General features: G+C 47.1%; 1 protein-coding gene across 3 annotated transcripts in view; it reads left to right on the top strand.

The window, feature by feature from the left end:
* Nucleotides 1-27,942, top strand: part of KLHL29 (kelch like family member 29) — a 310,874-nt gene that overhangs the window by 57,109 nt on the left and 225,823 nt on the right. For 2 of the 3 annotated variants that reach the window (XM_057741376.1, XM_057741377.1), the window contains one exon: nt 25,381-25,488. The gene's annotated coding sequence lies outside the window, so the exon portion shown is untranslated. Of the gene's footprint in view, nt 1-24,737; nt 24,847-25,380; nt 25,489-27,942 lie in introns of all 3 variants that reach the window. The other variant, XM_057741375.1, reaches the window with a different exon arrangement.

Below are 27,942 nucleotides of genomic sequence, written 5' to 3'. Positions count from 1 at the left end.
GTTTAAATAAAGTAAATTTTTTCAAGTTTTGTCTTTGAAGGCAGGTGAGGAGGTTTGAATCCTGGCTCCACAGCCAACTGTCTGTGTGGGTTTAGGCAAATGGCTTGACCTCTCTGAGCTTGAGTTTCCCCATCTTAATATGCAGCGCATTCCAGTGTGAACGCACATAAAGGCTTTGAGCTGTGCCTGCGACACAGGCTTTGGTAAATGTGAGTTTTTACCCTCTTTGTTGTCCTGGCTGTCCCTGAGGACATTTCTGGGTCTGTTTGGGGGGCCCCGCCTCTCTGTTTTCATTCCCCCAGCAAACATTTACTGCACTCTGCACAGCTCTCCCCACAGAGGCTGCACCTGTGGCCCAGGGACTGGGGAACCCTGGGTGTGCCTTGCAAGTCCTCACCCACATGTTGAACCTCCTGGGCACCACTGCCTCTTCCCAAGACAGGCTCATGGCCCCTCTTTGGGCTCTGAGGTTCAAAATAATTCTAGGAATGTCACCGGGAGGGTCTCCCCTGTGTATCCTCAGGATTCCTACTCTGCAGTTGGAAGAGAGTAAGTGTAAATCACAGCCCTGTTGAAAGGAGCCACTCTCCCTTTGCTCCTACTTGCTGATGTGGAGTAATACATTAATGTTCATATCATTAACCATAAAATGACACAAACACCTTTAGAAAGTTCACAGAATAAAATAAAGGGAAATCTATCCCTCAAGCCTGAGATACTTACTGACTTCCTTCTGGAGTATTCGTCTTTCCATCTCCAGGTGGGTAAAATTTTATGAGACCAAGTGAACTCTGTTGAAGAGACTCTGAGAAGATGAGTTCCCCCACCCTGGAGCGCTAAAGCAGCATTTCTGTGTCACCACCCCATTTACACTGAGACTGTGGTTTCTTTGTGCGTTTTTATGTCTTTTCCATGTCTGGGTTTGTCTCCCCTGAGAGCCTGTAAACTTCTAAAGAACAAGAACTGTGTTGTCTCCTTTTATAAGAGTCTGTGTTTCATTAAAAAAAAAAAAAAGTAAATGTAAAATTTTTTAAGTGTTTTTATCTATGCGCACAACGTTCTCTTATTGACGTGAAGATCTGGTGTCTCTAGAAATTGTCTTGCAAACACTTCCCAACCTCCAATCATGGCTTAGTCCTCATGTCCACCTAGCAGTGTCTTTTGCCCCCAGAACCACCTGTGCTATATAAGATAGCAGGAAAATGCAGTACGGGCCAGCATAGAGCTGAGAGGCAGGATTTCTCCAAAGCTTCAGGATTTTGTCTGCTTATACCGAATCTCCCATATTGAGACTTTTCAGAAATACTATTGAAAATAAAAGTTTCCTCCCTGCCATATGGGAACTCTGGGAAAAGAACCCACCCTCTATGCTAGGCCTTTGCTTTATTTCAGAGGATGAAGGAGGAAGCATTTGGTGTAGTAGCCAAAGCATTGCCATGGCATGAGATGGGGCTGTAATAGTAATAAAGTGGCTCAAGTTTCCTGAGTATTTACCATGCATCAGGCCCTGCTCTAAACATCATAGTATTATCTCATCTCACTTGACAAAACTCTATGAAGAAGAGATGCTCCTCTGCCAGTAAGGAAACTCAGGCATAGAAAAGAAACACAGCCTCAAAGTCCCACAGCTAGGAACAGTGGAACCAAGACTCCTGCCACACCGGCCACATCTGAAGACACAGAATAACAACATCATTTTCAAAGTTCAGTCTTTCTTCTTTCTGGTTTGAACCATCCTTCAGAGTGGGCAAATCATGTGGCCCTATTTTCCTACCAGAGCCTCATAAGCATCCTGTTGAGGTCAGGAGCACATCACAGGGGCCCAAATCTTCAGGGGGTACAGGCCCAGGCCTTGGTTGCACTAAGTTCTAATCTCTTGCATTGTTTGCTTCTTTCTTGACATTCAAAATTAAGGGAAGGAACTTATTAAGTCTGCACATTTCCACGGAGTTCAATCGTTAGCATCCCAGAAAGGTCAAGAGATGCTCTAGATGAAATTGGGCTAGGAAGCAGCATCCCCACCTTAGAGCATTGCAGGGCACGTTTGTGGACCAATTGTTTTCCATACGTGGTCCAGCACAGGACATCTGTGAGTGTGAATAGGGGGAATATGTGGCTTTATTTTCCCAGTTAAAGCTGGCGCTCCCTTCGATTCGCGAATGTAGGCAACAAACCACAGTAGTATGTGGCTTTGTCACCCGTAAGAATCATATATTTTCCTCCTTATTGCACATGCCTCAAAATATCATTTACATTGGTCACTACTTTGAAATTACAGTAGTTTTTTAAATGACACTAGACTTCATTATTTAATGAATTAATACAGAAGGACATTTCCTACATTAACATCTTGTTTTTTAAACATTTTGATACTATACTTAAATGTAACTGATTTCTTTTATCATCCTATATGCTTTATTTTATATATTTAAAAGCATCATTCTGAAAAGGGGTTCACAGGCTTTTCACCAGGCTGCCAAAGTTGTCCATGACCCCTGGTACCCTCTACTAACAGTTCCCAGGAAAACACTCTGGAGGATTTGAAGATGGGAAATTCAGGGGGCACACACACACACACACACACACACACACACAAAATCCTCACTGAGAGTGGGGTGGGCCTTTCCCCAGGAACCAGAGCCCCTGCCGGGTCCTGGCAACCTGATTCTCTGAGCATCTCGAGGAATGGAAACCACTCCTGACTCATGGCAAAGACATCGCTTCGTTTAAGCCAGAGAAACACGATTTATTACCAGCATGTTTTCAATTCCAGGCGATGCCTTGAAAAGGTCAGCTTATATGAATATTTAGAAAAAGCAGATCATAAAATAAGAGGGACTTGGTATTTGGGTTTTGTTTTTTTTTTTTTTTCCTTTAACGAAGAAAATTCAGGCTGGCTCTTACAATGGGCAAACTCGGGTACTCTTTACTTGAACTGCACTTACTCTTTAAGAAAGATATTTTAGAACGGCATTTGGGGAGAAGATTTATGTCGCAGGGATTTTACAGCACTTGAAACCAGGGCAGCAAGCCCTAAACATGGGACCAAAGGCCCACTTGCCATCTACTGTGCAGTGAATATGGCAAATTAGGAGAACGTGTCTGCTTTGAAAGGCCTGCTCGGTGCCTAATTGTTTCGTATTTGTTTCAGCTGATGGCTACTCTTTTCATTAGGGGCTTTTAACCTGGTGAGTCATCTTTTGAAAATACAAGTTCTTCTTTTAAAACCTCTGTTGGCACCCCCTTGCCAGAGGAGAAAGTACAAAATCCTTAACCTCACGGCCAGGTCCTTTATGCTCTGACTGCAGCTTTCTTATTAGCTTCATGTATCAGACTCTTCCCTCCTCCTGCATCCCGGCCCGGCCCCCCACCCCCACCCCACCATTCACACAGCGGCTATTTACCAGATTATATTGTACGGTGAGCTTTGTAAAAGAGTAAGCTAGTATGTTTATTCTTTATTTCATATAGTAAGTGTTTTTAAAATAACTCTATTTTTATGCTTAGTAGGATGGATTTTTATTTAAACCCCAGATTTTCAATGGGCCTATAAAATGTATAGTCTTGATGTTTTGTGTAACCTTGATGAACATGCTTTACAAATTCCTGGGTTTCTTTTTTAAAAGACGCAGATTATACATTTTAAAGCAGTTATTTATTCAGCTTTTTCTGTTCTCTTTTCTAATCATATCAGACAACTGAATAATGATTTACTTATTTCATTCGCACAATCTCTTATGATTGTCAGGAAGCTCTGCTCATAGTGCCTGATTTTTGCTTTCCCTCTATTCTTGCGTTTTTCTACCGTCTTCCGTCTTCCCCGGATCTCTTCCACCGTGAGTGTGATTTTTTAAATTCTGAACGACCACTATTTCCTGGTGCCTACTGCCCACCACACTCTGCCACGTGCCAGGTGTAGAAGGTGGAAAAAACGGCCCGGCTGCTTTCTCCTTGGCATCGTATTCCACGGAGCCTGGCGCTTAAAAAGAAAGAAGGGCTTTATGCTGAGTTTGACAACTTGTAGAAACAAAAGGTGGGGGCACATTTATTTTTTTTCCTCATGTCCACACCCCATGTGCAATCAGTTTGCAGTCTCTGGAGATAAACTTAACGGTGAATTTTATAAGACCTGCCTCTGATGCCTCCAGAACAGACTCTGCTCTCGTCTGGCTCCGTTTGGTAGAGTTGTTGCCTTTAGTCTCTTAAATCATCAGTAACAACGTTTTGTTTCACCCCTCACATTAGACCACTTCTGCAAAGTCTGGCCTCTTACGACTGATTTACAACACTCTCTAAAACAGTTAGCTAAATATATATTTTATAAGTGCCATGTAATTCAGTTACAGCTCAGGTCTAAAACAAGCCTCGTCAACGTAATCTATTTTAACTTAAAAGTGTTTGTAGCTTTGCTTGGTTTGATTGGCTGGGGGTTGCTCTACTGGTACAAGCATCACTGGTTTATCCATCTGTTTCCCGTGAAGGCTTTTGTTAAAGCCAAATAAAGAAATGGAAACCCAGTGAATGTACGATACTTGGGGTTATGAACTGTATTCATCTTTCTGCTCAAGAACTTCCTCTGAGGGCAGACAAGTTTGCCATGGGCTGCGTCCGTTGTGTGAAGCATGTACAGAGGGGTGGTCTCCTGCTTTCCTTCATTCTACCATGACGTGGTAAAGCATGCTCTTTGGCTGACTTGCTAGCCACTGTCATACACTGAATTGTGTCTCCCCAAAATTGACATGTCAAAACCCACACCCCCAGGACCTCCCAATGTGACTGTATTTGAAGATAGGACCTTGAAAGATGCAGTTAAAGTTCAGTGAGGTCCGATGGATGGACCCTAATCCCATCTGACAGGTGTCCTTAGAAAAAGAGGAACTTGAGACTCACAGAGACACACAAGGGATGTGCGCACACGCGGAGGAAAGACGTTGTGAGGACACAGCGAGAAGACTGCCATCTGCAAGCCAGGACAAGAGGCCTCAGGAGAAACCAAAGGTGCTGCACCTTGACCTTGGACTTCCAGCCTCCAGAACTGTGAGAAAACTAATTTCTGCTGTGTAAGCCACCCTGTCTGTGCTATGTTGTCATGGCAGCCCTAGCTGACTGAGACAGCCACCCAGCCTGTTTCAAAGGATTCCACCTCTGAGCAGATTCCTGTGTGATGACAAGAGCCGGCATCCTCTCTGTGTTTGTAAGCGGAGAAGTCAAGGCAAAGGAGACCCCAGGCTCTTGATGCCGTGGGGCAGGGGCAGAGACAGGGCTGGGGGGGAGCCACCTCTGTGGGACACCCAGCAGGGTCCCCCTGGTGGCCCAGTGCTCCTAGAGCTGTGCCAGGGACCCGGGAAGATACAGCAGGAAGATGCAGGGAGGAGGACTTTTTGAATCCTTGGAGCAGTGATTTGGGCTTCGCACCGGAGTGTTCCTTCTCTTTTCCACAGATCTTAATGAAACATCTGAGCACTAAATCTGAAACTCTTTCTCTAGTAAAGCCACGTGGTGCCTGCGTCTAGCACCCACGAGTGAGGAGCCAGAAACATTCTCCCACGCCAGCTCTGCGGGTTTCTGGCTATTTGTGCTTGGGTGTAAATGCTCACATTGCGTTTTCTGTTCCTGCCACATTTAACGCTTCAGGCTGGATGCAGCTTTATCACTGCTTTGGGAATTTTCTACAACTTATTTATGAGTATTAAAATTGCGGAGTCTTCCCCCACCAGGATGGCAGCTCCAGAAGAAGCCTGCATGGAGTCCAGGAACCTCCAGGGCTGGCCGCTGAATGCGCCCAGGCTGGTTTGAAATGTGCTGACGGGGCCCAGCTGAGCCAGCGCTGCACGGAGGGAGGTGGGAAGCAGGAGGCAGGGTCACTCCAGGTCACACTCGCCACAGAAGAAGCAAGCCTGGGTGGAAGGGAGCTGGGTGGTGGCCGTCAGCATCTCAGGTGTCGGGACAGTGCAGCTGGGATCCAGCACGTTCCAAGCCCCGTTGGCCTTTCCCAGGTGTTTGCTGAGACCCTCTCGTGTGTTCTGCACTGTGCCTTCCTGATCCAGGGGTTGGAGCTGGAAGGGGTGGAGGCAGAGGCAGGAGGAGAGTAAAGCGGGCCCTGCTCTGCGATAGCACAGGGTAGAGAGAAAGGGACCCTCATGCAAACACAGTGGCCAGTACAGGATGTTCGAGGGACGGCTGAACTCAGAATGGGCTCTGAGCAACGAATGGCCAGGCCACTGGGGGCTGGAGCAGCGAAGGCGACCTTTCACTGTGGGTGGAGGTTTCATTGAGCTGCAGGCTCCTGGACACTTTGGCAAACAGGAGGGAGGGACAGCCAGGGGTTCCTTGTTCTGTCCTTGGGTCTGTCACTTTAGGGGTTTGGTGTGTTCTGGGCCCCTTCCCCGCCCAGAACCCCCACTCTGTGGTTGAGACTTGTTTGGACCCATGGAGTCCCCCCACTGTCCCTGTGGTGGGGTGGCTCGGAAATTCCCTCTTCTTCCTCTAGGGCTGTCGCAGGATTTCAACAGGAATGGCCAGTGAGAGTTTCCCTGGCTTTGAAGCACTGGAAACAAGGGCCGCAGAGTCAGATGAATGGCCCCCTCCTCCTGGGGACCTGTAGGCTGGGAATCCAAAGAAAATGCAAGGACCCCTGCTTCTGGGGAAAGAGTGGGGGTCAGCACATCCGTCCCTGCCCCCAGTGCTCTCACACAGGCCTGCGCAGCCAGCGATGCCTTAGAGAGAGCGCACGTGAGTCGCTCAGCAGACAGCAAGGCATCTATTAGAAACGCGTTTATTCCTTGCCCTTTTACTCTTCATTTAGCAGATTTATGTTGAGTGTTGGATGTCTGTTTTCTGTCAGGCACCAGTGCTCCAGCTTAGAGCGGGAGGTGGCAGACTTTTTCTGTAGAGTAAATATTTTAGGCTTTGAGGGCTGTGTGGCCTCTGTTAAAACGACCCAACTCAAAAAAAAAAACAAAACAAAAAACTACCCAACTCTTGTAGGGCAGAAGCAGCCACAGACAATACAGAAGTGCGTGGGTGTAGCTTTGTTCTAATAAAACTTTATTGACAGGCATCGGGCTGGGTTTGGCCCACTGACCACAGTTAGCTGCCCCCTGGACTGGAAACACAGAGGGAGACAAAAGTAGACATGGTCTCTGTCTGTATGGAGCTGACACTCTAGGCAAGAAAGACAGGAATTAATCATATAATCACAAACATAAATTATAATTATGAACACGGGTGCTTGAAGGAGAGAGAACCCCTCTACGTCTGTAAATGGGGGTGTGATATAGTCTCAGGTCAAGGCAGGCTTCCCTCAAGAGCTGATGCTTGAGTTGGGTGCTGAATCACCACTAACCAGGTGAGGAGAGAGAGGAAAGAGTACATGGAAAGGCCCTGTGGCAGGAGTATGGAACATTCTGGAAACTGAAAAAAGGCCAGTGTGAAGGAGTGTAGAAGAGGACAGGGAGGCAGGATGGGAAGTAGGAACCAGTCCGTGCACAGCCTTGGGAGAAGGATTAAATCAGGGGAGAAACAAGATCAGATTTGCATTTTGAGAAAAGCCTCTCTGGCTGCAACATGAGAACAGATCGGAGAAAAGCAACTAAGGATTCAGGGACCCAAGTGAAAGGACTGTTGCAAGAGAGAGAGGTGGCCATGGAGGTAAAGAGAAGCAGATGGGGTTAAAGATTTCAGAAGGGCTGTTGATGGGATGGGGATGGAGGGAGAGGCTCCTCAGTGCTGGATTTGTACAGTCGGATGGTTAGTGGTGCTGTCTGTCTACTGAGACCGGAGCACGGGGGACGTCCCTGATGCTTTGTTCTGTTTGGGCCAGAGGAGGTTGAGTTGAGTTGCCTTTGAGACGTCTGATTAGAGGTGTCGGATAAGCAGGTGAGATGGACCGACCTGGGGCTCAGAGGAAAGGTAGGCTGGAGATCATATGTTTTGAGGAACCATCAGCGTATGGGAAGTAATCCCTGAGCACGGATTAGATCATCGAGGGGAAGAGAAGAGAGCTGAAAAAAAGGGGAAGAGAGATTAGAGAAAATCCTCAAGGAACTCTGATATTTAATAGCCAGAGAGAGAAGAGTGTTCTCGCAAAATAGACTGAAATAGCAACCGAGGGAGTAGGGCAAAAAATACAAGATTGTTGTGTCATGGACGTTAAGGGAAGGAAGTGTTTAGGCAAGGCCTGTGTTCAGCTTGGACACACAATGGGACTGACCGCCGATGCCCAGCCATCATTCTGACTGGTCAGTGCATCCACTGTGATTGGTTGGTGCCCACGCCATGCCAGTTGCTTAATATCATGGTTATCATACCTGCTTTCAAGAAGTGACTGTCCGTGTGGAAAGCTCTGGGATGGCAAACAGGGTGAGGAGTGGAAACCTTCCATGGGATTTAGCCACACGCGTATGCTTGGTGACCTTAGCAAGAGAGCCTGAGACGGAGGGATGAGCTGAGGAAGGAATGGGAGGTGAGTCAGTAGACAGGAGGCCCAGGCAACCCCAGAAGAATTTTCGCTGGGATGCAGAAGAGCTGAGTAGAGCAGGTAGAAGGGAAACCGGAAGGGGACGGCGGTGGGGAGAGCTGAAATTTTTCTTTAAGATTTTAAATGAGGGACTTACCTCGTGGCTCGGTGGTTAAGAATCCACCTGCCAATGCAGGGGACATAGGTTTGATCCCTGGGCTGGGAAGATCCCACATGCCACAGAGCAACTAAGCCCGTGCACCACAACTACTGAGCCTGTCCTCTAGGGTCCTCGAACCACAACTACTGAGCCCACGTGCCGCAACTACTGAAGCCCATGCGCCTAGAGCCTGTGCTCTGCAACAAGAGAAACCACTGCAATAAGAAGCCTGCGCACCACAACGAGGAGTAGCCCCCCACTTGCCACAACTAAAGAAAGCCCACCCACAGCAACGAAGACCCAATGCAGCCAATAATAAATAAATAAATAAATTTTTTTAAAAAGATGTTAAATGATGAGAGGGACTCATTCATTCAACATGCCTTCTGTGTCTTTAGTCACTTACCAACCTTGTATCTGTCTCATTCATTCACTCATTATTTGATCAAACACGGTTATTTCATCCTTGGTGGAGATATTTACTATGTTATGAGCGCTGAATTCATTTCATTTCCTTCTTTCCTTTTCAACAAGTATTTATTGAGCACTTACTATTTGTCAAGTACTGGACTAGGTCCACTGATGGAGAAATGAATAAGTTATAGCCTCTGTGTTCAAGGGACTTATAGTTTAGTGCAGTGGTTATCAACCAGGGGGAATTTTATCCCCTTCTCTTCCCTGGGGGACACCGGGCAATGTCTGGAGGTATATTTTGTTGTCATAGCTTGGGGGCAGGGGGCGTAAGGGGGAAACTAGGGATGCTACTGCATCTAGTGGGTGCAGGCCAGGGATTCTGCTAAACATCTTCCTGTGCACAGGACACCCCACCCGCCCCCGCCGCAAAGAAGTATCCAGTCCAGAATGTGAATGGGGTGAAAAGTGCCTCAGTAAATGGTAACTGCAGGGGCTCAGAGGATGACTGCTTCGGCACCACAGTGGAGCTGGCCAGGCAGGAGATGAGGGACAGAAACGAGGGGCAAGGTGCCCGCTCGGAAGCTTCCAGTAGTGCAGGGTGGGGGCACCATGGCAGGTAAGGCTGAAGTCACCAGAGGTGGGCTGAGGCCACCGAGACCTTACCAAGTATCTTGGACTATGTCTGTTCAGTAGGAAGTCACTACAGGGCTTCCAGTGAGAGGAAACCAGATCTGTGTCTTAGGACGATCATCCTAGTGGCAGACAAGAGCAAACAACAATCGCTAACATTTATTAAGAACCTACTGTGTATCAGTCAGTTTCTGAGTACTTTCTCGAATTACCTCATTTAATCTCCCTGTGGGAGCAGCCCTTTGGGGACGTGCTCTTGTTCCCATTATACAGCTGAGGAGACTGAGGCTGAGGGGTCAAGAAGCTTGTCAATGGGAGCCAACCCTTGACGGAGACTGGGCTCACGCACAAGCGTGAGATAGCCTGTGGTTTTTCCTGTCCCCCACTTTGGGTCTGGGCTCTGGAACCAGGCTGGTGTGTCCACAGGGTCTCAGTTCATAATTCCTATGTTCCAGCTCTCCCTGCAGCTGCTCCAAAAATTCCATGAGTGCAGCTTGGAGGAGTGTGGCCTTGAGGTAGCCAGTTTCATTCTTCCTGGTTAGGAGTTCTCATGTTGCTGCTTGAGACTAAGTGGACCCCAGTAACCTCATGTAACTCCCTTATCAGGACACCCCACCTCACTATGGAATGAGGTGGGTAGGTGGATCTGCGTGACTAATAAAATATAAAGTAAGTCTCAGGGTCCAAAGCTACATCATCACCAGCACAGATCCTGCATTCCTGGGTTTTAATTACAGTGGCTCCTCCTCCCATTAGAAGGGCTGGTCGAGGACTGACAGACAGAAAGAGCTGGAGGCTGGCTTGCAGGTAGAAGGGACTGCACCCCAGACAGAGGGGAGGACAGGATTTTGCTGCTAAGGGAGGTCGAGGGTGTGGACAGAGGTGGGACCAGAGGACTCCTGCCTGGCACAGTTCAGGAGGGCTCCTCCCATTTGGAAAGAAGACAGGAGACACATTTTCATATTTATGTATATTTTTAAATAAATATGTCTTCATTTTTTTAAAGCAGTGGCAGAGTTCTAGCAGGGCTGAGGAAATGCAAACTGGTCTGGAATCCAGAAGGAATACTCTCCAGAAGAGGAGACAGGTGTCAGTGCAGCAAATAACCCGCTACCAGGGGATTCTTTGAGGTTGGCTTGTGACCAGTGAGTTCACAGCCCTAAATTATCCCCACCTGACAGATGCAGAGCCTAGGCACAGCTGCTGTCACTAGGGGTGTCCGTGCAAGAAGCCATGTACTCCTCCTGCACTGTTGGTGGGAGTGAAAATTGGTGCAGTCACTATGAGAAACAGAATGGATATTCCTTAAAAAACTAAAAATAGAGCTACCATATGATCCAGCAATCCCACTCCTAGGCATATATCTGGAAAAGACAAAAACTCTAATTCAGAAAGATACATGCAGCCCAATGTTCACAGCAGCACTATTTACAATAGCCAAGACATGGAAGCAACCTAAGTGTCCATCAACAGATGAATGGATAAAGAAGATGTGGTACATATATGCAATGGAATACTACTCAGCCATTAAAAAGAATGAAATAATGCCATTTGCAGCAACATGGATGAACCTAGAGATTATCATACTAAGTAAAGTAAGTCAGACAGAGAAAGACAAATGTTACATAGTATCACTTATATGTGGAATCTAAAAAATGCTACAAATTAAAAAATGCTATTTATGAAACAGAAACAGATTTATAGACATAGAAAACAAATTTATGGTTACAAAGGGGAGAGGGAAGAGGGATAAATTAGGAGTATGGGATTAACAGATACTATTACATATAAAAGAGATAAGCAACAAGGATTTACTGTATAGCACAGGGAACTATATTCTATATCTTGTAATTACCTATTATATATATATATTTCACATTTTGTGGTAGGACAGAAAATTTCCTGGGCTTCAGTTTTACCATCTGCGCAACGAAGGGATTGTTGCACTAAAAACCTTCGCATGTCTCTAAGTGGGTTTGATTTGTAGATTAAATTCAGCCTTTGCCAGGATGGCAACTGTACACCTACAGTGCTAAGAAAACTAACTTTATGCCCAAATATAAGGCAGTTCCCCACATTCCCAAATAAATGGGCTCCCAAAAAATTTTTAGCCAACCTGAATATATGAATATTTTTGGAATACAGTATAAATGAAAAAACAGTTTACTTTTAATACATAATGAATTACTTTTGTTACACATCTTTAAAACTATAAAATATGTAAAGCGTTAATTTTTAAATACTACTTTCTTCCACTTACATTTCATGAGTCACTATCCAAACCTGTCAGGTGCAGTTTCAGCTCCAGAGTATGTTTTGTTCCCAGTGTATATTTTTTACCCCTAGAGCAGCTTTTGAGTCCTCTGACAGTTTTCCAGAGCTTGTGAGCCTCACTCCCGTCCACATTTTCAAGAGTTAGCACATTTTGAATCCATGGATTATGTCTTCCTTTAAAATTTTATCTCAAGCCACAGGTCCCAATTCCCATAAATTGAGGCCGTTAAGTTTTTTATTTCATTTTTCTTATAAGTAACTATTCACAATCTCTTGCAGCAATTTACCATTGTTGGGTTTCTTTTTAAAGTGACTTTTAAAAGTCTTGTTTACAATAACATCCAAACACTGAAATTATGACATCATAATCCCAAGAGTAATTACTGCATCTGTGTTAACTAAATCAGGTGGGAGAGTGCACCATAAGACAAGACTTTTTATTGATGTAGAATCCATCAAATTGTATAGTGGACATACTGAATTTAAGGCAACACCCTTTTTATTGAAGTATAGTTGATTTGCAATGTTGTGTTAATTTCTGCTGTACAGAAAATGACTGTATATACATATATATATATGTATATACATTCTTTTTCATATCCTTTTCCATTGTGGAACACCTTTTTTTCTGATGGATAATGGGAGATGCAGGGGAAAGATGGTCATGTATTTGGGCATAGACAAAAAATTTTAATTTATCAAGTTCTCCTTTAACGCCCATCAGCTTATTACATTGCACAGAGGAGTGTTTCTTTACTGGCTGTTCAGGAGTTGATGTCTGTCAGTGTGGGCAGACATGCCTGATAGATCCAGATCGCGGAAAATGGTGCTGAGTCTGCGGCCCCACCAAGCACTCTGGCCGCCATCTTTCCCCACTTCCCAAACACCAGTAACTGCAAGCCCCTTCTGGGCACCTTTCTGCCGACCTGCTGCTGGGCTTTTGTGTAGTTTAATGAGCATAGAGTCGTTTGGAAATATGCACTGTGCTCCACAAAAGGAAATAGTAATATAATCAGAAATCATTATATTCCCCACTTCAGCACTATTGCTACCATTAATGTCCATTATCACTATATTACCTGAAATGTGTTTAACAGTCACAGGCACTAATCAAGGTGCCCGTCCTGGAGAATGCGTATTCTCTCTGTCTGGATCCCACTATGTATTATGCTGGGACTGTTTTAAATTTTTTTTTCAGATAATTGGACCCTGCTACTTCATACTCTGAAAAGTAATGTAGTGGGTGAAGCCCTGAGAGGTTCAAAGTCTATGCTTCCATCAGGGAAATAATGCAATTTCCATGCAGAATGATTATAATATTATTCAGTGATTACATGGGGGTGGGGGGGAGTCTGTTTTTGTTAGACTTTTGAAAGTGGCAAATTGAATTCCATCCAAGTAATCAGAGGTTATGAGTTTCCAGCACAGTATGTTTGCACGTGTTGGAGGCTCATTTTCCCCGCATCCTCCCCAGCCCGGTGCCCCCTGAGCCTTTGCTGGCCTCTAGGGACAGACCTGAAGTGCCTAGGAGTTAGTTCGCTGACAGGAGCTCTCAGCCGATGAGAAATGGGAGTTGGCGGCAGATACTCCAGCTTCCTCACACCTCAGGTGGGACGACTCTGAGACCCGCCCCTCTCTGTCCTCCCAGAGGTCCCCAGGGACATTGGCCCAGGTGCCCACCGTGGCAACCTGTTTATTTAGGGCAATATCTGTCGGCTTCTTTCACTTACCTATCTCACCTCCCCACTCACCTGCCTGAGCTTTCTGACATCACTCTTCAGATAAACCACTTGCCTCAAATCCTCGTCTGGGTTCTGCTTCCCGAGAGAGGCACACCCGTTCCCCCCAGCTCTCCCCTTCCACTTGGAGGGCACGCAGAGGCCTCTCTGGATCCCACTTTCCTTTAACCTGGCAGCACCCCAAAGTCTTAGTGTTTTAAGGAATCCTGACAAATGAAAATTCTGAACTTTTTTTTTTGGTCAGGAAGGTGATGGATATAATTTATTTCTCCCTCTTCTCTTAATTATTATCACCCCATTCACGTGAGACAAGATGACTTAATCCGGGCTGTATTTTAAATGCCCATAATCGATGTTCTCATTCTGAGCAGGAATCTATGTGCTCTTAGATAATTTATGTATAATTTTAATAGATTTGTCAACGGCAGCCCTTCCTCATCGAAACAGGCTGCTTGCAGACAGATCACTTCATTTGCTCCTCGATGTTATTTTTCACCCATGGTTGCTTCACGGCCGACAGATAGCACATGATCCCATTACAAACACTTTTGACACGGCTTGGGCTGTGGGGACAAGCATCCTCAAGGTCTCCTACTGTGGCCAGAGTGTGTATCTCCCTCTCACTCAGAAGGGGAGGGTCCCAGAGACCAAGGCCCCTGAACAGCTTCTGAGGCTGCAGTCCCCAGTGGTACTCAGGCGCTGATAAACGCCTCCCCACTCACCTGCCCTAACAGAAGCTGTCAGTGCCACACCCATTCCCCAGCCTGGGGATGGCGCCTGCTGACAGTTCTTGCTTCCTGTCTGTGTGTGTGTGTGTGTGTGTGTGTGTGTGTGTGTGTGTGTGTGTGTTGGGTGGGTGGGGGGGGGTGCCCAGCGCATTCATGGGGCAGGCTGGAAGTGTTGGGGAGACTGATACCCTGCAAGCACCTGTCAGCCAATGAGAGGTGGGAGGTCATGAATAAATACCCCAGCTTCCTTCCTCTTCTCTTGGTGGGACAACTTTAAGATATGCTCTACCCAACCTCTCAGAGTATCGGCAGCAGGAATGAGCCCCAGTTGCCCAGGAGGGAACCCACTGGTTAATGCTTCCTCAACTGACTTTTCCTTGTCTCCTATCTCACATCCCTACTTCCTCAGGATGCTTCCTTGAGTCTACTCTTAAAAAAAAAAATAAAGAAAAAGAAAAACCCACTTGCATCCAAATCCGTGTTTTAGGGACCACTTTGGAGGGAAACTCAAACTAAGATGCTTGTCCTTCTGAATGTCTGCAGGTTGATCTTTCAGGTGTGCTCATCCTCCAAGACCTAGATTAGGGCCTGGCATGGAGCTTCCTGCACCCCAGGAGCTCTGCCTCCTCTGACCACCTTCAGCCCCACCAGCATGGTTAACTTAGCCCTCACTGTCTACAGACTTGGGACCTCCTGTTTCTGCACGTGGGTGTGTGATGGAGTAGACACCAACTCTGCCAGCTCCTAGCTGACCTGAATGTCTGTCTGAGAGGTGATGGTGCTCCAGCCACATCCTCAGTTTGGAATAGCAGGGTGGACGATGGAGTAGCCAGACAACACTGAGAGTGTACCATTTGGGGGGAAAAAAAAACTACAGAAACCCTTCCTTCCAAAGATTGATGTGAGTGCTGCTGGATTATTTGCACCATTTTTGTTTGCTGGGGTAATTGCAAGGCAATTGCATTGGGTTCCAAGGGGAAAATGTTCTCTAGACGCGGTAGTCTTTGCCATGCCAGCTTGTGACAGAGAGAACCACATCAACTTCTAAATTTTCTCAATGGACTGAGATGTGTGTAATGTGTAATAAAATATAAATAAGGCTTTAAGAAGCATCTATGTGTTTCTTTTTATCAACCTTTAGATGCGTTAAAACCAACCACAATTTTATATGAATTCTAGATGATATGGGGTATTTTTATTTGCTACTTCATTGCTAAATGTTTCATATAAAACTGAAGAGGAAAAAAATACACAGTCCCACATATAAAAGAAGCAGCAGATGGCTAAATGTGACCGTGGGAGAGAAGCAGTGAATGGAGTGAGCTCAGAACAGAGGCTCCCCTGCTGGGTATGGGCCTGAGATGGTGTGGAGGGAAATTCATGTATGAGGTTACCTGTGTTCATTAGCCATTTGCTTCCACTGTATTTTAAGTAGCCCATTAGTATTCAGAAGAATCTACAGGTATCTCTGTTATGGCTTTTTTTTTTATCTTTTAAATGTACATAGAAATGAGTATGTATTATTTATAGATGTCTTTGGATTTAGAAACATCGAGCTTGAAAAGCAATGCAGCAGGGAATATTTGATTTACTGCTTGCTGGAAAGGAGAGGGAAGACAGAGGGACTTTCTGCAGGAAGGAAGACTTGGTTGGGATAAGTTGTTTTTAACCTTTCTAGGGGACTTTCCTGGAGTCTTCAGTTACAGTTTAACTGTAGAGAGATGACTGGGTGAAAAAAAGAGCAGTGGCTGGGGTGTTTGGAAGCCAGCATTGTGGTCCCAGTTCTCCTGCTAATCAGCTGTGTGACCTTGAGCTTGTCACTCACCAGCTCCTACCTTTGGTTTCCTGCCTGAATCTGGACTTCAAGCCATGCCAGGCTATGGCCCAGTGATTTGGTGCATCCGTATTGACTGCTGTGGCCTCTGGCTGGGCCCCTAGGTCGCTGGGTTAGTTTGTAGAAGTGTCGTGAAGTTGGTGAGCTGTGATTCTGTGTTTTCTCAGATGGAACGTGAAGCTTTGGTGTGATCAAGCCACTTGCCTGCACACTTTGGTAGAGACCAGGAAAACAGAATTAGCTTCTAATTCTATTTTCAGTTCCTAGGCTGTTTCTATATTGGCCAAGAAAAAGCAGAGAACTTACAGAAATTCCTGGTAATGACTGCTTTCTGCCTGGGTACAGAGAAACTTGCCTGTCTGTGGTTTATTTTTAAATGGATAACTCATCATATCTGGGTAAAAAGTACTGTAATCTCCAAAGGCTTTTCTTTCACATTTTTTTTTTCCTTCTGAGAGTAAGAGAAACAGCCTTAGATCTATTCAAACAAAACAGTTTTCTACTGGGTAAGGAAGGAATGCCTCTCAGACCCACTTGGGGCTGGGAAGGGGTTTTCAGCCGCTGGCCCTGTGGCTCAGATTCAGGGGAGAGGTAGGATGAGGGGGTAGAAGCTATGAAAGCACCTGCCCTCAGGCCTGGAGCTTAGCAGTTGCTGGGGAGGAGGGGGGAAGGGCCGGTAAAGGCTGAAAGTGTCCTTTTGGAGGAAATTCAGGGAGATTAGCTGGAGGGAGCAAGAAGTGGTAGCTGACCAGTATCAGAGAGACACTAGACAACTACACACACCGTCAGCCCACTGGTCAACTAGCTCCCAAGGAAGATCCCTCCCCGTTCATTGGTCCTCTGCGTGCTCACTTCCATGGAGAGGTGGTGGGAAAGAAGACACATCTTCCCCGTGGTGCTGTAGGTTCTTCAGGGATACCTATTCTGTGCTTCAGCTGGCAGGGTAGAATGATAATGTTATGGCCACCAGTTAATATGTGCCGCAGGCAATGCCAAGTGCTTTTCTTACACCCAAACATTTAACTCTCAGAACAACCATGGATGTTGAGTACTATCATCCCCATTGCACAGAGGAGGAGACTGAGGCAGGGGGTGGCAGTGGCATGGAGGGTCTGCCACTGAACTTAGAGATTCAGACCCAGGTCTCTCAGATTATCTGTCTTCCATGCTCTTGACCACCACCCAAGCTGAGCCAAGCCCTGAACCAGGTGTCTCAGGGTCTAAGATGAAAACCCAACGTGACACTCTGATGGTGCCGTGCAGACCACGAGCGAGGCTGCAAGGTTCAGACTTGGGAGAAGGGGCTCCCAAACCTCTCTGCAGCTCTATAGGGAGACCAAAAACCCACCGAGTCTAAAAGCCCAGCTTGTTTTATTCTGTGAATTCACTTTTTCCGCATCACTTCTCTCCAAAGCTGTCAAGAGGCCAAGGCCCAAAGGGGCATAGGATGCCGAGTGACCCCGAGCCCTGGCAGCCGAAGTATTAGCCAGGCCTGGCTCGGTCCAGACCCCGGCAGTGAGCGGACGCTGGATCTGTGAACTTGTTTGGTAGTTATCCCTGCTGTCCCCATGGCTGTCTCCCGCCCCCTGACGTGTACAGCCGTGGGCCCCACAGAGAGCTGATGTGGTAGCTTCTTGAGTGCCTGGGACACAGGTCAAAGGCTGCCCTGAAGAATCGAGGCATACAGCCCCAGGGTCTGTCACCAGGAAGGGCACAGGCCTCAGAGAAGACACTGGGACAGGGAAGGTGGGAAGGAAGAGGGAAGTCCTAGTTTCTCGGGGCTCTGCTTGTGGGTCCAGACTGGAGGTGGGCTCTTGCCTGGGTATGAATTGCAGTGTGGGTGATGCTAGGATGGAGTCAGGATGGACCCTCCCGGAGAACAGCTGGGGGGCCAGCTTATCAGGCCACACGCTGCTTCCTCTTTCCGCTGCTCTCAGCCCTCGCAGCCTATTGTTCTGTTTCACTCCCCAGGACCCTAGATAAGTCTTGTTCAAATGTTATAGCCTGGCCCCAGGAGTGCAGGCCCTGAACCAAGGGAAGAGACTTGTTCACATCTGAGTCAAAGTTTTAAGTGGGCGGCACGGTCGTGTGGGTGGAGCCTCCACAGATGCCCCGCCCACATGACCACCTGGACAGTGCCCGAACGGAAGGTACCGGGCACCAGGAGGGAGAGGGAACCCACACCTACTGCAGTCCAGCTCCGCAGCGTCAGCAGCTGGCCTTCCTGTCGGTGGATTAGGGATGCCGGCCCCTGTCCTGCCTCTCCTGGGGTCCGCGTGGCCGTCTAATGAGGGAGAGAAGATGCAGCAGCGCTCCAAAAAGCCCACGGCACCAGGCGCATGTGGAGCGTCATCATGAAAAGCTGAAATGTATGGGTTTGAAGGAGAAGCAACATCTGGGAAGGAATTATTGCAATTTAAAGGCAGGATGCAGGCCTGTTTGTAAGAGCGAAATCTGGAAGCAATGTCTGATTTTTTTTTTAACTGGTTTGTATTCCAACCATGAAGCTGTGGGGTGAACGTCCAGATGTTCGAAGCAAAAATTGTAGAAAATGAGTTGAGTCTTGGAGACGTTTTCCTTCCTTCAGCAGAGCCTTACTGAGCATCTACTACGTGTCAGGTGCTGCAAGCCCCGCCGACACCTTCCTGGCTCCGTGCGCGAGCGGGTGTAACAGGTCTGCTGGTGCCTCTGCCCTTCTCTCCAGCCTGCAACCCTCAGGAAATGTAAGGTCATCCCAGTTCTGGATCCAGTGACAGGAAAGCCTCTATAAATTTGTGGGGGTCTCTGAGTGGTGGGGCTGAGTTGGGGGAGTCCTAGTTAATTGAAGTGGGTCTGACATGCAATGAGAAAAGGGTTTGTGGGCGGGGAGTTGATTTGCAACTTTTTTTGCTGAAACGTTTCAGTCTGGGTTTCTCGCAGAGAAACCCTGTTGTGGCAAAACTTAGGATCCAGTCAGGCCGTGGGCACCCCATCATCCTTATCTTCCCATTCTCCTTGCCCAAACCAGCAGGGCGGGACCAGGAGGTGAGCCACCAAGAAGACTTCTTTGGTGACACTGTGTTCTTATCTTGATATTCTCCAGTGATCCGCCTCAGGAATGTCTATTCCCCAGAGAGTGCAGAAAAACTCCTGGAGAGGACTTTTCAGGAGAAGGGGTGAAGGCAGGGGGGAGGAGGCCCAGGAAAGGGGAGCAGGTGTGTGTCTGATCACAGAAGTGGAAGAGAGCTGGGGCTGTGTGGGGCCAGGAGGCTGGACGTGGCAGGACACTGGGAAGAGTCCAGGCTGGCCTGGGTTCTCCAGAGCCCGTGCCACAGAGGGACTCTGGCCGGGGAGTGACGTGACAGGTCCTGGGATTGAGCACAATCCCTCTGGTGGCAGCGGGGCCACATGGGGGGCTGTTGCTGTGGTCCAGATGGGAGGTGGGGAGGCCTCAACCCCAGGCGGCCGGAGCGGAGATTGGAGAGCAGTGTTCGGAGCAGTGACGTGCGCGGTGGCAGTGCTGGGCCCTGAGATGAGGGTCCGGCAGTAGCAGATGTGGAAGAAAGCCAATCCTGAATGTGTGCAGTGTCAGGCAGGCGGGGGTGAAATTGATTGCTGGAGCGGGGAAGCTGTGAGAATACCTTAGTGCAACGGCTGTGACTAGCCAAAGCTCCACCCTACAGAATTCTACTCCTTAGAAGTGAATCTCTCTCATCGGAAACATTTAATGTAATTTTTCTCTTCGGGGTTTGGAGGGAGAGTGATAACGTAAAAAGGTTGAGAAACACTGGGTAGTGAGCTGCCTTCCTGCTGGCAGGTATGTAGTGGGTGTGGGAGGCCGTCTGTGGCTTCTCTGCTGTGGGAGTGTCTGCTCAGTGTGAGGGGGTCACTTGGGAATCTAACCACCTCCACGGCATCTGGGGGCTGCCGAGAAACAGGCAATGGGGGTGGGGAGGGCAGCCAGTTGGGTCGTAGGGTGGGTTTGGGGTCATCAGGACCGGATTGGAGTACAGACATCCACTGATACCTGTGCTTTTATTCAGCTCAGGGTGGTGACTGCAGAGAAAACACAAGACATCTCTAAGCTCCTCACTGATTGGGGTCCCAGGAACAAATGGGCTGAAATTCAGAACAAAGATGTGGGATGGGAGGCACAAATCTAGAGCTCCAGTTCTACCTCCCTCCCGCATTCACTTGCCGAGTGACTTTATAGGTAATTCTTATTTTCCTTGAGCCTCAGTTTCCTCATCTACAAAATGGGAATACTAACAGTAACATGTTCATAAGCTTGTTAGAAAAGGTAAATGAGAAACTGTGAACGACTGGGCTTTGTAAACATTGTGGAAATATTATTTTTATGCTTCAATCAGGAGTCATAGACTCTGAAGATCCTATCTTTCTTTGAAGAACTCATGCCCACAGAAAAGCTTGCCAGGCGGTGTATCCCTATCGTGGAGAATATGTAATGCATCTCATCAGTGGCCCATTCTGGCTGCTTAATGGAAAGAAGAAGCCTCTGCATTGTGCTGGGTGGGCTCTCGTAATGTGCTCGTGCCCCATCTTTGCATCTTAATTCTTCCCTTTTAAAAGCAGTGCCTTCCGGACCCCTTGGTCCATGAACTGTCGAGAACCTGATGGATAAACACTCAGAGAGAGTGTTTATTTTGGGGCTGGCAACATGCCTGCAAGCTTTGGTGAACCCATGGTTGATATTATTAATGGATGGTCTGTTTTTCTCTCTTCTTAAAAGAAGGAAAATGTGAATGAGAGTTCCCCTTGCAGGATACATTCAGAGCAGATACCCAAGCCTGTGCCGGGGTGCTGGAGGCTCCTGCACCTGGGCTGACAGGAGGGCGGGTGTGGGAGCTGGTTTTCTCGCTATAGTTTGCAACCTTCAGTTACTTTGCTTTTTTTTTCCAAGGAAAGAAGAATCCTTGTCTCCCCGTTGACCAAGGGGCAGTGAGCTACTCAGATGCTGGAGTCATAATTGGGTAGCGTGATCAAGACCCAGGCAGGGCTGCTCTCTGCTCCTGTATCAAACAGGAGACTCCCTAATTGGTTTCTCCTCTCTTAAGGCAGTTTCTCTCCAAAAAAATTGGTTATGTTTTATAAGAAAGTAAAAAAAGATTCCTGGGGCCCTGTGTTTATTATTCTCTTGGCTATCAATTTGGTTCATGTCAGGAATCATCTTTATTTATAGACTTAGAGTTGGAATGGGTCTCAAAATTTTCTTGGAGTTTAATTTTGAGGATCTCCAAGCATTTAGGCAGTTATTTAACCCAAATAGCCCATTCATGGGTCTCGGTTTCATATTGGCCTTTATGCTCTGTCAAACTCAATTAGCATCTCTTAAGGGCCTTGAGAAGGTGAAGGACTTAAGACCAATTTCACAGGCATTGACTTATTACCTACTGTATTTTTTAAACTAAAGTAAAAAAGAAAAAAGTCCCTCATGCTTTGGCTTTTTAAATTCTATTTTCCGTAAGCCTGGAAGATGCTCTTTGATGATGAGATTAGTGGGAGAGAGAGTCAGCTTTACCAGAGATGTCAAAGATCAAGTCCAGAGGTAGTACCTTCATATCCCCTGGGGATGGAAAACCATACCTACCTCCCTGTGATTTCCTGGGTTCTTTCCTGAGATTCATTTTCCCAGGCCATGATCTTTGGAAACTGAAGGCGTTATAGTGTTATCTTGGGAAGGAAATTATTACTAGAAATCAGTTTCTAGTCATTCATTTTAAAATCACTTTAAATACCATGCATTTCATTAGAGTAGAGTGTGTTTAGGTGGATGGATTTAGTTTATAGGGCAGTGGACCCCAACCTTTTTTGGCACCAAGGACCGGTTTCATGGAAGACAATTTTTCCACGGACTGGGGGTTAGGGGATGGCTCAGGCAGTAATGTGAGCGATGGGACACGGCAGATGAAGCTTTGCTGACTCGCCTGCCACTCACCTCCTGCTATGGGGCCCAGTTCATAACAGGCTGCAGACCATACCGGTCCATGGCCCCGGGAGTTGGGGACCCCTGTAATAGGCCTCCTAAGAAGAAAAGATAGTGTATGAAGGGTCTATATACACTCCCACATGATGGGTACTGTAGGGGCTGGAGATTCAAATATTAAGATAATGTGTTCTCAGGATGCTCAGGATTTGAATGCAAGGAATAGAGGTTGGGTGGGAGAAAGAAGAGGAAACAGATGAAATTACTGAGACATAAACTAATACCAATAGGAACTGAGAACAGCTAGAAACCCCTCAAGGGAGGAGCATCTGGTTGGGGTGGGCAGAGATGTCGTGAAGGAGGTGTGACCTGCCCTGGGACGGGGTGATGGCAATTATGAGATGCTGATGCCAGTGCTTTTGCTGAGGATGATAATCATGTACCAGTTTCTCTGATACATTAATAATGGGAAATGAGAGTTCATAGAAATTAAATAATTTAGCTAGTGTCACAAAACTAAGGGCCACGTTAGAATTCTAATTCAGATGTCTGATTCCAAAGTCCTGCTTCTAACCATCTCTGAGAATGTATTCATTAGAGTCTTGATGGGAAACAGACACATTCAAATGTGTAATTTGAAGAGAGTTAAATGAAAGGATGATTCACAAAGGTGTAGACACAGAAGGATGAGACCTCAACAGGGCACTACCCCTGGGCTCATAGGGGGTAAGGAGAGGGCACTGTTACTGGAAGGCAGAGAGAGAGCTGGGTGGAGCCCAGCACCAACCAGAGCCATGACCTTCAGTAGAGGATCTCAGCCATCCCATGAAGACATTGCAAGGAGACAAGAAAGTGGGGGAATAAACACCCAGCCCCACCCCAATGCCGGGTCTCCTGCTGGTGTCTGCACTGGCTGAACGTAACTGGAATCGCAGAGTCTCAGGACTGGAATGATGCCCTCCATGCCGACCGGGTGAGCCTCCCAGGACACAGAACCGGATGCAAAGCCAACCTGGAGGAGCGAACAGAAGATACCCAGCACAGCCTGTGATGTCTCACACGTCAGCTCACGTTAGGATCTTCTCATAAGCACATTAGGGAACAGTCCCAGAGAACTCGGCTTTGCATGTGGTTTATTTTTGTTCAGAACTTTGTTTCAGTTCTCTCCTCTAGAAAGGGCCTCTGGGGACACAAAGGAGGAAGGACAAGGCCATTGTCATCAGAACAGTTTAGACAGTGCTGGTGCACCACCACCCTGCCCCCGCGCTGCCCCTCTGCTCCCGTCTGGACTGGACTGGACTCGACTGGCACAGCCCGGAGAGTCGAGCCACCTGGGTTGGAGAGAAGGGAAGCGGATTAAGCTGACATTGGCAACCAAGAGACTGAGAGCTCTTTCTAAGGCTTGGTGGCCAGCGTCTTGGGCTCTCAATTGGTTAGTATCTTTTCCAGTGGCCTGCAAGGCCCCATGCTAACTGAATTCTCACCTCTCCAGCTTAATGTCCTATAGAATCTCCCATGTCCAGCCACAGCTGCGGATCCAGGAACACGACAGTCACAGTCCCCCCAGGGCATTTTCACTGGCTCTTCCCTCTGCCCTGGACACCTGCACAGCCCACGCCCGCATCACCCTCCAGCGTGCTCGAATGTCATCCTCTCGTGAGGCTTATGACCACCCTCTCTAAACTGAACCCCACCCGCCACACTCATCTTCTGCTCTACTTCTCTAATAAAGAGTCCTGACTACTACCTTCTAACATATTGTACAATTTGTGCTTATTTCTTATGTTTATTGTTTATTCCATCCACTAGAAGATGAGCTCCATGAGGGCAGGAATATTTTTTCCTGTTTTGTTCTCTCATATTCCCAGTGCCTAGACATTGCCCAACGCATAATAGGGACTCCGTTAATATGTATTGAATGAATGAATGAACGAATGAATGGGTAAATAAATGAATGAGACGCTCAAGGATCTAAAAAATGGACTGACCACTGTCCCCTAGACCTCTCTCTTCACCAACGCGTATCTGCCAGGGATCTTTCCCAGAAATACATTCATCATTTGTAATGACCAGTACTGTCAATACTTTGTGGCCAAAGGGATCGATTTAACCGTGTGTTTCGCGTAAGCTTAGTAGAGGAAATGTACTCACAACTTTGGCTCCGTGTCAAAATTAAATGGTGACCTTGGCTTACTTGGCTTCTCTACAGAGGTTGTTTCTTAATTGTAAAGGGAACATGCTATCCTTGGGAAAAATAATATTTTTGCCACCTTCAGCTTTAAAATAGCTATTTGATATGGCCTGCGCGTATCTGTCAACAGCAGCTGAAAAAGCTTGAGTTGAGAGGCTCTGAGAAAGCCCCATTGGGTCATCAGAGAGAAGCTCGTCCTAAGGTGGAATTAGTTTACGATAACTTATTTACCTGTCCACATCCTTCATATCACGTTAAAGCTTTTTCCCTGCTATCCGGGACTCTGGAGTGCCAAGAGGAAAAGGGAAAATCAATTGATAATGATATATTCAGTTTAGAAAAATATATTGACTCCCAGGTAATGACAGTCATGCGTTTTTTTGCAGGGGAGGATGCCATTTCCTGTCGTGAAGATGGCTTTCACATATATTATATTTGAAAGAGGGAACTAGGAATAGCCCTGCCTCCCCATAATAGATAGCTTCTCTCTACAAGGTATTAAATCTATATTTTTTTTTAAAACCTTCTCCCCAGGGAACCCATCCTTTGCCTCCTCAAGGTCTTCTTGTCCATTGTCTAAAAGTAATGATTTGTTTTTGTAGTTCTAGAGTTTGTGTCCTGGTCTCTTTTCAGCATTAGATTAAAGACTTGCATTTCTTATTTATCCCCATCTCTGGAATTTCTTGGTTTGGATTAGATGCGAGGGAATGCCATTATTCTCTCTCTTATTGCGTGTTAATGGGTCTGCCATGGGGATTAGGGCTTTGTGTGTTTGGGGAATGGGGGTGGTTGAAATCTAGTGTCTGCCCCTTGGTGTTCTCTGCTGCCCACTCGGACCTCCTTATCTCGGTGTGCTGGGGCAGAGTTTGGCCATGGACTGTGTGAGATCATCCACACCAGGAAATCCAAGATAGGGACAAGCTTCCACTTAGGGTGGGGACCATCTAAAATGCTGGAATTCCAAAGAGATTTTTTGCAACAGATTATACCTTTTCCCCACCGCACCCCCACTCTTCTGTCTCTTTTTAGACAACCTGGTCTCCTGGTGATGCTCACACTGTGCTGAGTGTTGGTGGCCACCAAGAATTTTGCATCCTGGGGACGAATCCTGAGCTTGCCAGAGACGGACGTCGCAAGGTAGGTCAGCTCACCCGGAAATCAGAAAGGCATCTTCTCTACCACTGATTTCCTTGGGGAAGTGAGATAAATGTAGCTGGTCCTCTCGTCATTTTGGTCGGTGAGATTTTTACCATAGACATGGGATTAACTGGTACCCAGAGCCAAGCTAAGCCACCTGGGCCCCAACTCTTCTGGAATGGCTGGGCTGTCACTCTCATTCACTCACTTGGGGCACTGGTCTCACAAGAGTTTGGATCTGGAGGCGACCAGCAGCTAGGTGACTGTTAAGCTCCTCAAAACTGTAATTCTTCTTTTGTAATTTAACTTTTCTTATTATTAAAATAGTATTATTAAATATCATTAAAATATTGTTGGTATTATTAATATTAAAACAAATAATAATATTATATTATTTATTCATTGTAAAAATATTTAAAAGATAGCACCTAAAATTATATAAATTACTTATAATCATAATCCCAAGAAATAGCCATTTTAGTGTCCTTTTCCAGGCTCTTTTCCTAAGCATATACATAAAGTGTCGTGCACACACACATACACAGAGATGAGGTCACACTGTTATGTACTGCTTGGTAACCCATTATTTTGACTTTACAATATGTGGCACGTAACTTTTTATGTTAGAAAATACCATTCTATAGAATTTTAAAGCCTTCGTATCATGTGGTTATAAGCTATACAATGTACCTAACCAGTGCCTTAATAATGGAGATTTAGTGTATTTTTAATATTTCACTCTTACAAATAATACTACAACAAACATTTTTGGATATATGTCTTTATATAGTCATTTGATTTTTTCCTTGGTTTGAATTTATAGAGGTCAGGCTTAAAATTTTGATTCAGGAGTCTCCAACCTAGATTCTGAAGACCAGGCAGCCAGGAGAGGTGGGAGGAACATGGCCTACCTTGTGAGGGCAGAAGCCTGCTGAAATGAATCAGCGAGCCGGGCCTGGAAAGACGGTGGCAGTTGGGGGTATGGGTACCGGGATTCAGGACAGTTGAGGCTGAGCTGGCCTGAGGCTGAGTGCCTTGATGGCACTTGAGCCTTTAGAAGTCCATGAGCCAAAGCCACCTCTGCATCCCTCCTAGGGCCTGGTGCTGGGTGAGCTCAGGTACTGCATTCTCAACAGGACCATGCCCTGGTGCCCTCTGACCAGGAGCCGCAGGGGCTCTGCCTGGGGCCAGCCTGTAGCCTGGACTCCAGCTTCCTCCCACAGCAGGGGCCTCAGCAGCAGGCCAACAAGGTTCCTGCCGTGTCCTGATTGCCTGCTGGCCAGAGAGCTTTCTCTTTGGACTCAAAGACAGTGGGTTGGGGATGCCCTCCACGCCCAGAGGCCTTGCACAAGCAGAAGGGATCCCGAGTTGCAGGCAGCCCTGGTTGTCATCAGGAAGCAGGAGGAGGCTCTAGGCCAGGCCTGAACCAGCTACTGAAATAGAAGAAACTTCCACGTGCATCCAGCCTGCTGCCACCCAGCAGCCCAGCAGGGGCAGCCAGCAGGGGCAGATGGGTTCCTGACCTTGAGAGTTGTTGGGCTGCTGGCATGCTCCTAAGGGCACCACTGATTGGCTGGACAGCTGTCCGGCTACTCATCCTGGACCCTAGGGAATGCTTTGCTTCTGTGACTGTCGGGCCAGAGGAGGGGAGTGGGAAGACTAGACAGATAAGCGTGGATTTGGTGACTGTGGCATGCCCAGCTCTTGGAGGGGGCAAAGGTAGAGTTAAGTGTCTGAGAAAAGATTCAGGAGATGCTCTTCACAGAAGTCAGCTTTCCAAAAATACGCCTTCAGAGTATTAGAGTGTGAGTGTGAGTGTGGCTGGGGTGAAGGAGGTAGAGATACCCAGGGCAATGGGTTTGATGGCCCTTATTTTGGGGTCTTCTATTCCCTGCCTCCGACACAGGGTGACACATGGCTCTTATGTATCCCAACCTTCAAGAAGCATGTATTTTAAGATTGGGAGGGACTTGAAGGTGATCTCACCAGGCATATCTGATAGGATACACCCCTTTCGGGCCTCAATCTCTGTGCCCACCAGAGTGGTCTTGCCACTGTGAACTCATGGGAAGACCACCTGGCCAGTCTCCAGAGGATGGGAATCATCGATTCTCTCTGTGTTCCCTTCCACCACCCCACCCAGTGCCTGCTGAGGCTTTCAAAAAATACTCACCACACACATAGCACAGCTGTTCCTGGGAGCACCCACAGAGCACATGGCCTACTGCTGGGTTGTACATTTCCCTCACGTGCAGGACTCCCATGGGTTCCCAAGAAGATAGGAAGTGTCCACAGCCTGCTTTGGCCCCTGGTGACCAGTGGAAGAACTATCACTTTCCTGTGGAAACTGGGCCAGGTCACTAGGCTCTGTGTATCCTACTACAAAGCAGGGTCTGCTCAGATGCAAAGTATGGAGGGCTGCTGTCTGCTTGTGGTTGGATGAGCATCCTCTAT

The sequence above is a fragment of the Hippopotamus amphibius genome, chromosome 7, assembly GCF_030028045.1.
Source record: "Hippopotamus amphibius kiboko isolate mHipAmp2 chromosome 7, mHipAmp2.hap2, whole genome shotgun sequence".
Taxonomy (NCBI): Eukaryota; Metazoa; Chordata; class Mammalia; order Artiodactyla; family Hippopotamidae; genus Hippopotamus; species Hippopotamus amphibius.
Note: the sequence above shows the minus strand (reverse complement) of the source record. Positions and strands in the feature narration are given on the sequence as shown.